We start from the raw sequence: 11,198 nt of genomic DNA, 5'->3' as shown, positions 1-11,198 counted from the left end.
GGCCAACCGCATATACGCAGCATCCTTCTCAACCAACAAAATAAACAACGCGTCACTCGACATATCCCCGACTCGATCAATATTCGGCGGAATCGCCTTCCCGCCAATCCCCATCTTCGTACAATCAATCATATCACCGTTATCACTAAACATAAGCCTACCAACCACCACACCTTTCTCAGCAGCAACAACATTTAACGAAGACCTAGTGCAGCCCAATATACACGACACGTCATCCAAAACGGCGTCGGATTGCGTCTGGTCCTGAAACAGTTTCACATCTGTATAAAACAAGTCACGTTTGGTGACGTGGATATTTTTAAAGACAGCTGGTGAATAAGAGAGAGTATACGTGTTGTAATTGTGGTTTTCCGGACGGTTGACACGGACGCGTACGGACGGGCGGTGGACTTGTCCTTTAGGACGATGCGGTCGAGTTCCGGGACGTAGAGTTGGTTAGTGGCGGCGCGTGAGGGGACGTTGAAAGAGAAGCCATTGCCGTTGAGGATGGATTTGGTTAAGGAGATGGCTAGGGTTAGGATTTTGTTTTGGACGGAGGATAAGGGGAGATCGGTGACTTCACGGCAGGTGGATGCGAGTGAGAGGTCGGCTAGGGTTAGGGTTTTGGAAGTGGAGGCTGAGGATTTGGTGGACTCGGTTAGGGTTTTGAGTGTGGTGAGGATGACGGAGTCTGGTTTCAGGCGGTTTTTGAAGGGGAGGTGGATGGAGTCGTCGTCGGAGTCGGTGTCGGCTCGCCGGCGTTTTCTCTTGTCCGCCATTTGAGAGTTGGATGGGGGAAAGTGGTCAATGGGAGTTCGTTTCTGTGTCCGGAGTGACTCGGTGAGTGTGAGTCTATAATTTATGTTGATGTGTTGTTTATGACGAGTTTTATATTTTTTTACTGTTTTTGTTTAACTAGTATTTTTACTCGCGTATTTTTTCATGACGTGTGATGATGTTTGATCCCTCAAAGAGGTTTTTTTTTTATGTTTAGATCATATGAAATGTGAAGCCAAAACTGCTATTGGATCCTAAGTAAAAAAACTGTAATTGGAAGCTGAATTCAAGTAAAATTCGACGTGTCTCGTGAATAAAATACAGTCATATTCAAGTTCACGGGTAAATACAGGCATGTCTATGAGGTGGTACTAAAATTAAGTGTCAAAAGCTAGTTGAATGTTGTTCATGAATAATATTTTATGTGTGGCAATCGCTATTTGATTTTTAATATGTATATAATTAGTTATGTGAGTCCTTAGAAAATTCAAAATTTGTTTGTATTTTGAATGAATATCTTCATTAAATGTAAACCTCATGGGTTTAGTGGTGGGTGTTGATACGAGCATGTGATGGGTATGGGTAAAAAGGGTAACTTGCTCGACAACCAAACATCCACGACTTTACATGTTCAGTCAAAGCTATATAATTAGTTATCCTGATAATTGTGGTTGATATTAGGATTCACAACATTACATTATTAAAAGTTAATCCTAAGACATGTGATAAAGAAATTTGAAGGGGGTTAAAGTGATAGGATATCATATGTTACAATCTTTGTGGTCGCGGGGCACGAAACGCCGCAACGTAAGGGGTATTACATTTCACTCTGTCATAACAATGTTTTTTAATATGAAATGTGAATCCTTTTGCTAACGTGCCACTTTCATGTAACAAAACGCTATTTTCACATAGCTCAACTCACATCACCTATAACACATAGCATATGTATTTTATTATAAATGAACTTGATATTATATCGGTATCAATCCCAAATTCCTCAAAAACATGATAGCCGTATGGCACGTTACCAGAAGCAAAAATTCAATAAATACCGGGTATCAATGTCAATCCTGATTTTCTTAAAAACTTAATATTGGTACTGAAATGATCGTTTCGGTACCCGGTAACCGTACCGTTTACTAATCCCAATATTTTATAGTTTTATTATTATTTTGGTTATTTAAGAATAAAAAATGATAAATAGTTTTTTTATTTTTTAATCGGTTAATGGCCATTTTTGTCCCCGTGGTTTGCTACTTTCGCCACTTCGGTCAAAAGTTTGAAATTTTGTCAATTTAGTCCTCATAGATTTAAATATTAGCCAATTACGTCCCATCCGTCTAAAAGCATCCAACTATGTCGTTAGTTTAAGAGTATTTTTGTCTTTATTCTTTTTATTTTGAGTTAATGGTCATTTTCGTCCCTATGGTTTAATACTTTTGCCACTACAGTCTAAAGTTTGAAAATTTGTCAATTTAATGTTTAATTTAATTCTTTTTTTTAATTTTTTTTGTTTTTAACCTGAAGAGCATAATCCAAACCCAAAACAATCGAGCATAAACTTAAACAGGTCCGCATTTACTCTGTCGAAGACAGCAATCATGCCCCATCCTCTCGTATTTAGTTTCCAGACGGTTCATAAATTCTCCCTCATGATGGAATTCGATGGTAAAGTGGTCAAAACAATTCCCTGAAACCGAATTGTACAGAAAAAACTAAAAATAATTTCTTTGTTAAATGCATAATAGTTAGGGTTTAGAGACTAACATATCGTAACGAAAATCTAGGTCGAAATCAACTATTATACATTAATCAAAGAAACGTTTTTTGGTTTTTTCTGTACAACTCGGTTTCAGGGATCTATCTTGACCACTTTACCATTGAATTCCACCATAGGGGAGAGTTTAGGAAATGTTTGGAACTAAATACGAGGGGGGTACGATTACTGTTGTCAACAGAGTAAATGCATACCTGTATTGGAGGTTGCTCGATGATTTTTGGCTTGGATTATGCTCTTCAGAGTTACAGACAAAAAAAATAAATAAAAAAATAAAATGAATTAAACCGAACATTAAATTGACAAATTTTCAAACTTTGGACTAAAGTGGCAAAAATATCAAACCACATGGACTAAAATGACCATTAACTCAAAATAAAATGGAGAAAGACAAAAATACCCTTACATTAACGGCATAGCTGGATGTCGTTAGACGAATGGGACGTAATTGGCTAATATTTAAAACTATGAGGACTAAATTGACAAAATTGTAAATTTTGGACTGAAGTGTCGAAAGCAGCAAACCACGTGGACAAAAATGGCTATTAACTCAATCTAATTTTTAGAAAGAAAGCCAAGGCATATGCCTTCGGAATTGGGGATCTCATCATCTCCCATCTCTTTTCATTCTGCTGCATAGGTCATTAATCATTCATTCATATTCATTAGGTCGCTGACTTTTCTCTCATCTCATTTCTGCAATTCCTTCCACCGTCAACCAACCAATGGCGGCCTCCTCAAACCCTCAGCAGCCTCATCCTTATTATTCAAACGCTCACTTTCCTCCACCTCCTCCTCCGCCGCTGTTTCCGATATCCCCAATTTCTCAAATCCCAAACCTTCCAGTGGGTCTTTCTCGGCTGCCCCGGCGTCGGAAAAGGAACCTACGCTAGCCGCCTGTCAAACCTTCTCGGCGTCCCTCACATCGCCACCGGTGATCTCGTCCGTGAAGAGCTAGCTTCTTCTGGTCCTCTTTCTCGTCAGGTACCACATCTTATTTACATGTAATATCATATTATTATTAATCGACCTTGTGATATGTGAATTGGGTTCTTGTAATTTGTAAATACTATCTACAAAAGCTATCATTTTTTAAATAATAAATTTGGTTATGTTTTTTGCATATGGGGTACGGAAGTTATTCGCTTTGTGATTGTAAACTAAAATATATGGATGTTTAGAATAGTGGTTATATGTTGATTTAAGAATTGTTTCATTGATTGGGTGTCTAGTTGCCTACAGATTTTATGATGCTAACAAGTTTTCCATTTTTGGGCGAGAATGTGAGATTCCAGTCAAATTTTATTAGGCTATGGGACAGACGTGGCTGCAATTGGGTTTTGAAATTATTATTTTTGACATTACATATTATTTTTGAGTATTTAAATTAAAAAAACACTTAAAGTACATGAATAAAAGACTAGCATTAATTAATTTTTTTAAACCCATACTATTACATAGTTGAAAATGTATAAAATAACCAAGACAACTAAACAAGATAACTTAAGTCGATATTTGTCTTTAATTTTCTGCCTCGTCATCTTGGCCGTTCCAGTCTTGTCAAATGATCAATGTTATTCAGGAGTCTTGTTATATTGTGCTGTCCTTTCTGCTATCGCCGACCATGTCGGTCAACTCCATTCACAATGAGCATCTGATGCACCCTGACTGCAGTCATTTGTGGATGAAGTTTTGGACACGATTGACTCATCAGGGCATTGGGGCCCACTTGGAGAAATTCGTTCAATATTCCAAAACGGTGTCAGTAAACCTGACTCTTTGCTTCTCCTTGTATACGCGTGTGGCATTGTTCATGTTGCTGACATCATTTGATGCGTTTCTTCGGTTGATATATAAGTTGTTAAATATCCCGTTAAACTTGGAAACCTTTATCCGTATGTCCTGCCATTTAGATGTGGTATGGTCTCCGTCCCATGTCGTTGTGAAAAATTTCGGAGTCTCATGTCCACAGATTTCGATTGATCATTGCCTAAAATTAATAAGAAGCCAAAAACTATTTACAGTAAGAAATAAACAATAAGCATAACAAAATATAAGAAGAAACTAAATATAACAATAAAAATTTTACCGACAACGGGATCCTCGGAGGCTCGGATACATCGGTCCACGCTGAACCTAGAACGATTTCTTCTTCGGAAGTCCATTTTTGCTTTTGGTGCACGATTCTTTTGTTTTGTATTACATTCTTCTCGTGTTTTCTTTTTCACGTTTATGGTTGTGTTTCGGGATAAACTCGGGAGAACCACATTGTGATCAATTAACTCAACTTGTGGGATATTGCAATTTGACAAAAGGTTTGGGGATACGAATTGTGTAATGTATAATGGTGTATATACAGGTTTTTTTTGTTTAAAGTTTTAAATTAATTTTTCCTTTTTGTTTGGTATTCAGCTTGCTGAGATAGTGAACCAAGGGAAGTTAGTCTCTGATGAAATTATATTCAACTTATTATCAAAAAGACTCGAAGCTGGAGAATCGAAAGGTGAATCAGGCTTTATTCTGGATGGTTTTCCACGTACCATAAGACAAGCTGTAAGTATTGTTTTTAACCCGATCGAATTATATTAATTCTTCGGATGTTCCATAACTAAAATTATGTTTTTCTATGTTATGTTTAAATGTACAGGAAATTCTAGATGAGGTAACAGAAATTGATCTGGTGGTGAATCTGAAGCTGAGGGAAGATGTGTTAGTTGAGAAATGTTTGGGACGAAGAATATGCAGTCAATGTGGAAAAAGGTTTTAACGTTGCATCAATTAATGCAAAGCCCGAAAATGGGAGACTGGGAATGAGCATGGCCCCACTTCTTCCACCTCAGCATTGCGCCTCAAAGCTCATTACTCGTGCTGATGACACTGAACATGTTGTCAAAGAACGGCTTCGTGTGTACTATGAACTGGTATTTATTATCGTTATTATTGTTACTACTATATTTTACTATATCAAAATAAAACATATTAAATATGATCTCTGGTTGTGCAGAGTCAACCTGTTGAAGGTTTCTACAAAAATCAAGGTAAGTTAATGGAGTTTGATTTGCCTGGAGGGATCCCGGAATCATGGCCCAAGTTGTTGGAAGCACTTAACCTTGATGAGACCGAGGTCAAACGGTCAGCTGTCGCTTAAACAAGCAGCTTTTCTCTATAATTAATATTATTTACACTCGTAATTGGCGCGCACACCAAATTTTGGAAGAAAGAATAATGGAAAGACACTTGTTTTTTTGTTCCGCTTTCATTGTTTAATAACCGAACATAAGGGACTACTGTAAGCTGTCAAGTATGATGGCTGCTCCCTTTTTTGAGTATATTTGTTAGTTGTAACGTTGTCATGAAAACTAACTTTGGGAGAGGCTGCTTTCTAAAGAATGAATGATTCTTTTAATAGTGTAATATTATCGGTTCAAGTTTGCATTGGTCAATATTGATGGTTTAAACACAAGTTTTCATATTGTGAAAACCCACAAAAGCATCATGATATCGACTTCACAACTCTTTTTTTCCCTACCTCGTGCCGCAACACTAACCTTGGAGGAACCTTGAATTCATTACATGTAGTACAATTAGCAAAAAGCTAAGTGATACTTGAGCGGTTTGTGACCCAAAAACTGCGATTAGACTTGGCCAAAACAAACATGAGTGTTAAAACCTTCGTAGAAACAGCAAAAAGAGCTCGCTAGTCCATTTGAACATATTTCAAAACGGCTTATAGAAGGCAAACAAGAAGTCTTGAAGTCCGAGATTATCAAGTCTTATATGAAAGAAATGAAGAAGGAATTAAAGAGGCATTTCTTTACAGCAAGTTCCTCAAAGACTATCTATTTCATCTAATAGACAAGAAGACTATAATGAATCCTCATGTTTAGCAGGAGAAGCTCAAAATACAGAAGATATCATATGTTTAGATGCGGACTTGAACAAATATTTAAAAAAACTCCAAGAAGAATTCATAAATCAACCAGGGGAATCTTTCCAAAGCAAACCCGACAAAGAAAAGGGAAACAAATAAAAGTGATAAAGCTCATTCCTTATTCATATAGTGAGATAACCTATTCATATAGTGAGAAATGAGAATATCTGACAATACTTCATAATATAAGCGTTGGATGCCAGCATGTAGAATAATAATTACGGCTAGGCTACTCTTATAAAGCTTCTTTATAGCCACTAAGTAATGTTGTTTGTATTTTCCGGTTTGTTTTTATTTTTTTGTGTACTATAATAGTGTTTTTTCACTATATAAAGAGAGTTAGACTTTAGTCGGAGACATATTAATTTCTAGCATCTCCTTTCTTTCTGCATTCTTGTAAAATATTCATCTTATATAAATAAAAACTTCAAGGTTTGATGGCTTATTTCATTCATGTGCAATTAAGAAATTTTGATTCTATTATATTTGCATTGTATTTATAAACATTATGATAAGCTAAGCCCATAAAGTATTGTATCATGGCATAATGTCATCCCTTTAAGAAATGGTTCTCATATTATTTAAGTAATGTCAAGTAAAGGTTAAAACAATTTATTGGCTAAATTAGAATCATAAACTGACAGTTAGCACGTAAGGAAACTTTGTCCATATATTTATTTTGTCAGGACACCATTTTATTCCTTACAAGCTACCTTGACGGTTTATTATTTTGAAAAATAACTATATTCTTATTGATGGACCTTGGTTTGTAAAATTAACAATCTATCATTGTTTTACTCTGTTACTAAATGGTATGCTGGTTGTATAGAAAAAAACTGAATATTTTAGTGGGCAAGAATGAGCAAACACAAGTAGGTTTGAAATGCCTATTGGATATTCACATTCTGCATGTAAACATAGATGCATACTTACAATACCTTAACATCTAGAAACCCATCATTATCACACAACTTTAAAGTTTAAAGTATTTCAAAATGTAAACATGGTTAATAATGTGTTTTTCTAAAACAATTCAATAACAATAAAAACAAAGTCTACCAACATTACATAAAGTTCTCACCTATTTAGCAACCATCATACAAATCAACGAAGCAAAATCCTATTTATAACATCAACTGGCAACGCATAAGCCGGATCAATCGCCTTTAACCCCGGATATTCAAGAAGCGAAAGACCCGCAACTCCAAAGTAAGTATGAAAAACATCAACTGCATCATCCGGTCTATCTGATATCCCACCATTTTCCTTATCTTGACAGTCCAGAATAAACTTAACAAGCTTATCTTTATCAATCCAATGAACCCTATCAATCATTATCAAACTCGATAAAACCCACCACGAGTAACAAACATCCGGAAGCTTCTTGGGTCGCCCGTTTAACCCACCCGATTTCACCTGTCTTTCACATAACCACCATCCCAAAAGATCCTTATCAACATAATGTAAAGCACCTGTTATCGCTAGCGCACCAATGCAACAAAAGATTTGACCCGCGTGCGATTCTGCACCTGGGGTGCACCCGAACCCGCCATCAAGATTCTTGCAACTTATAATGTACCTAACCGCCTTTTCAACGTTTATCTTGTCCAACTGCTTTAATAATGCGAGAGAACATATAGCAACGTAGGAAAACCTAGTATCGATTTCGCCCCATTTGTCTCCTGAAAATGACCCGTCTTCGTTTTGAAGGGCAGTTATGTAATTTGTCACCTTTTGAATATCGAGAGTGTCGATTTTGTTAAAGAGGGCTAATATTTGGATGGCGCTAAGGGTGTAAAGTAAATGCGGGTCGTGACCTTCGTTACCACCAAAACCACCAGACTCGTGTTGGCAACTCATGACCCATGAAATAACTGTTTCTTGATCAACGGCTGTGAGTTTACCTAAGATGTCGAGCGTGGTTAATCCCCAATATGACCATTGATTCTTAGATGCTCCATTAAGACAGATTCAATATCATCTTTCTTCTTTTCGACTGTTAAGATGTATTTGGCGTGATTTTCAGCTGCTAATTCTCCCATTCTGTGAAATGTTTTTCTGTATAATATTAGATTTAACAATCAAGATTCAATTATACAATCACAGCAGTTTAGTTGATATGGGATTTCAGTAATCTAATTGGCTGGCAGCTGATCATCAGATGTTTTAATCAAAAGCAATAATCTTACAGGTTGACTAGTAAAATTTCTCATTATAAATTCTGTTTGGATGATAAATGTATGCAAATTATGTCATATGAAAACAATATGAACAAAAGCAATCCATCTAAATTGCACACATAAGTGGCAATAAGAGTCAACGAAAGACTGGATGACTAAATTAGCCCGTTTAAAGACAAATAAGGGCCTCTTAAAAGATAAGTGACAGTTTACCCCATCGATATGTTTTAGACGACAAATTTGCCTTTATTAACCTTTAGAAATGCTAAGGAGTTATAATAAAGAAACACGACAAATGGATCTGCGTCAATATGGGTCTTTCTTTTAAAAAAAGAAACATGACAAATGGGTTGGAGACAGGTATGAACCTGCTGATTTTTCACCCTTTCTATTGAACTCATTATCAAAGTTTTATTAGTTATATCTGCCAGTAATAATAACAATAGTATGTTATAGCACCAAAATAACTAACTACTTATCACGTCTAAAGGTCAGAATTTATGCTATCTGTGTAAGATCAGATCCAAGTTGGTTAAACTTTACTTCCAATGGGTCAAATGAGTAAACTTTATAAACTTGAAAATGTAATTGGTCAAATGGATTTGACAGATTGCATTCAAGAAGAACACAATGCAGACGAATAACATTCTATTTGCAAAAATTTCTCAAACCATACAAACTAATCACGTCTCTTTCACAAATCCAAGATCCAAAGACATAAATGATAAATCTTATCTTGTGGCTATCGGGCTCGTTTATCACTAACTGATGGAAAAATAAATTGTAAATCAAGCTAGAAAAATACAAATAGAACCTAAAAGGACTTGACTATTCTAGAAATCAAGAGCATAATGTTGCTACATACCGATAACTCAATCAAACAAAACCTTCAATTAAACAAATTTCAAACATATGCAAAACTATATCATAACACATCTCAACAAAACCAAAAGGCAAATAAAGTTTGTTTCTGTAGCTTGCAGTGAATCTATTAGCGCTATAATAATAGAGTTAATGTTAATAAGGCGAACTGGAAGTGAATGACGATTTGTTAATCATAAGGCTCGCGTAGAAATCTGATAATAATAAATAATATAGCAAACTTACAGAATCAATTCGATGAGAAAATAATGAGTCGCCGAAACCGGAATCCAGAGAAGAGAAGAGAAGCAACCAAATAGAGTTGAAGAAGATCTTTTTAAATTCTTAGATTCATTTGTTAACTATTCTAATTACAAGCAAAGGGGGTGTTTGGTGGCCTAGCTTTTATTTTTAAGCTTATGCTTATTTATAAAATTAACTTATAGCTTTTTCTTTAATTTGTTGATAAGCTCTTTATAAGTGTTTGGATTAGCTTATATTCTACATGTTAATTATGCGTCTTAATAAGTTGTTAAATCCAACATTATTTAATTTGTTAAAGTAATAATTACTAATCCACCACCATTTAAGAGCAAATAAATAATTTACACCCTTCAACAAATAAACTTCTATCAAATAAGCTAAAAAACCATCTTCAAATAAGCTTATTCAAATGGGCTTATATAAGCTAATAAACATAAGCTTAAAAAGCTAAGCCAAACATCAAGTTAAGCTTATTTTATAAAAAAAAAAAAAGCTAAAAAAACTATAAGCTTGGTTAAAAAAGCTAGGCCAAACAACCCCCAAAATAGAATATAATTCTAAGTAAACTGATCCACACATGTCCGTTAAGTTTTTATCGGACAAACGGATGGTTCATCAACACTATACTGAACGAAAATTCGTGTCCGTGTTCGTTGCATTAAGATATTGAGCTTGTTCATGTTTGTTCGTGTCCATTCGGTAATACTGTAAACAAACACTAATGATCACTGTCGGGCGTACGAACACTAATGGACATAAAGACATAAACAACCCTAACAGACAAGCGAACATAAATGGTTACATATTAATTCGAGAATAAATGAATAATAATCATAAATCCACACAAATCCGGAATTACACCCAAAATATCAAAAAAAAAAACTAACAGTTTATATTAAAAAACAAATAAATAAAAACATTAATAGTAAAATATTAATACATGAACCTAACGGGACGCGCATACACGAACACGTTATCGAACGCTCGCGAATACTATTGAACAGACATGATATTCGTTTTTCTTTTTAAGCTTACTGAACGGAAATTTTGGTTCGTTTGTTTGATTTTCTATTTTAAAACTCCCACTTACAACTTTATGTTGGTAAGTTCTCTTTGAACGACAAAGTTACAATACTTGTTAACATATTTCAAAGACTTCTATATTAGTACATTTATTGTACGGGTTGGATACCAAAACCTCCATTAAGAGACAAGAACCTCTACAAAGCGAGCAAGCCTCGCATTTGTACCCAAGCACACGCTCACGCTCACGCTCTTTTGAACCTCTACAAAACATGAGGTACATAAAGATCCCCAAAGGGGAGCAGGCTAAGTGTTTACTCTTATTTCATTTTGCTATAGGGTACAGATGAACTGTTCATATATACAAGATTAGAGCCTCATG

The 11,198-nt window shown here is 35.4% G+C and overlaps 3 pseudogenes across 1 annotated transcript; 1 reads left to right on the top strand and 2 right to left on the bottom strand.

Moving 5' to 3' along the window:
• Positions 1 to 3: 3 nt before the first annotated feature.
• Positions 4 to 785, bottom strand: LOC143551184 (DNA topoisomerase 6 subunit A pseudogene; annotated as a pseudogene).
• A 5-nt stretch (positions 786 to 790) lies between these two features.
• Positions 791 to 6,071, top strand: LOC143551183 (adenylate kinase 1, chloroplastic-like; annotated as a pseudogene). The gene is made up of 5 exons (XR_013138455.1): positions 791 to 840; positions 3,227 to 3,541; positions 4,970 to 5,110; positions 5,205 to 5,478; positions 5,562 to 6,071. The product of XR_013138455.1 is annotated as an adenylate kinase 1, chloroplastic-like (transcript).
• A 1,343-nt stretch (positions 6,072 to 7,414) lies between these two features.
• Positions 7,415 to 8,530, bottom strand: LOC143551222 (geranylgeranyl transferase type-2 subunit beta 1 pseudogene; annotated as a pseudogene).
• Positions 8,531 to 11,198: the final 2,668 nt, after the last annotated feature.

The sequence above is a fragment of the Bidens hawaiensis genome, unplaced genomic scaffold, assembly GCF_021521415.1.
Source record: "Bidens hawaiensis isolate Kalapana, Puna unplaced genomic scaffold, B.hawaiensis_p1.1 tig00016274_1, whole genome shotgun sequence".
Taxonomy (NCBI): domain Eukaryota; kingdom Viridiplantae; phylum Streptophyta; class Magnoliopsida; order Asterales; family Asteraceae; genus Bidens; species Bidens hawaiensis.
The sequence above is the reverse complement of the archived record's forward strand: the minus strand, read 5'-3'. Positions and strand labels throughout refer to the sequence as shown.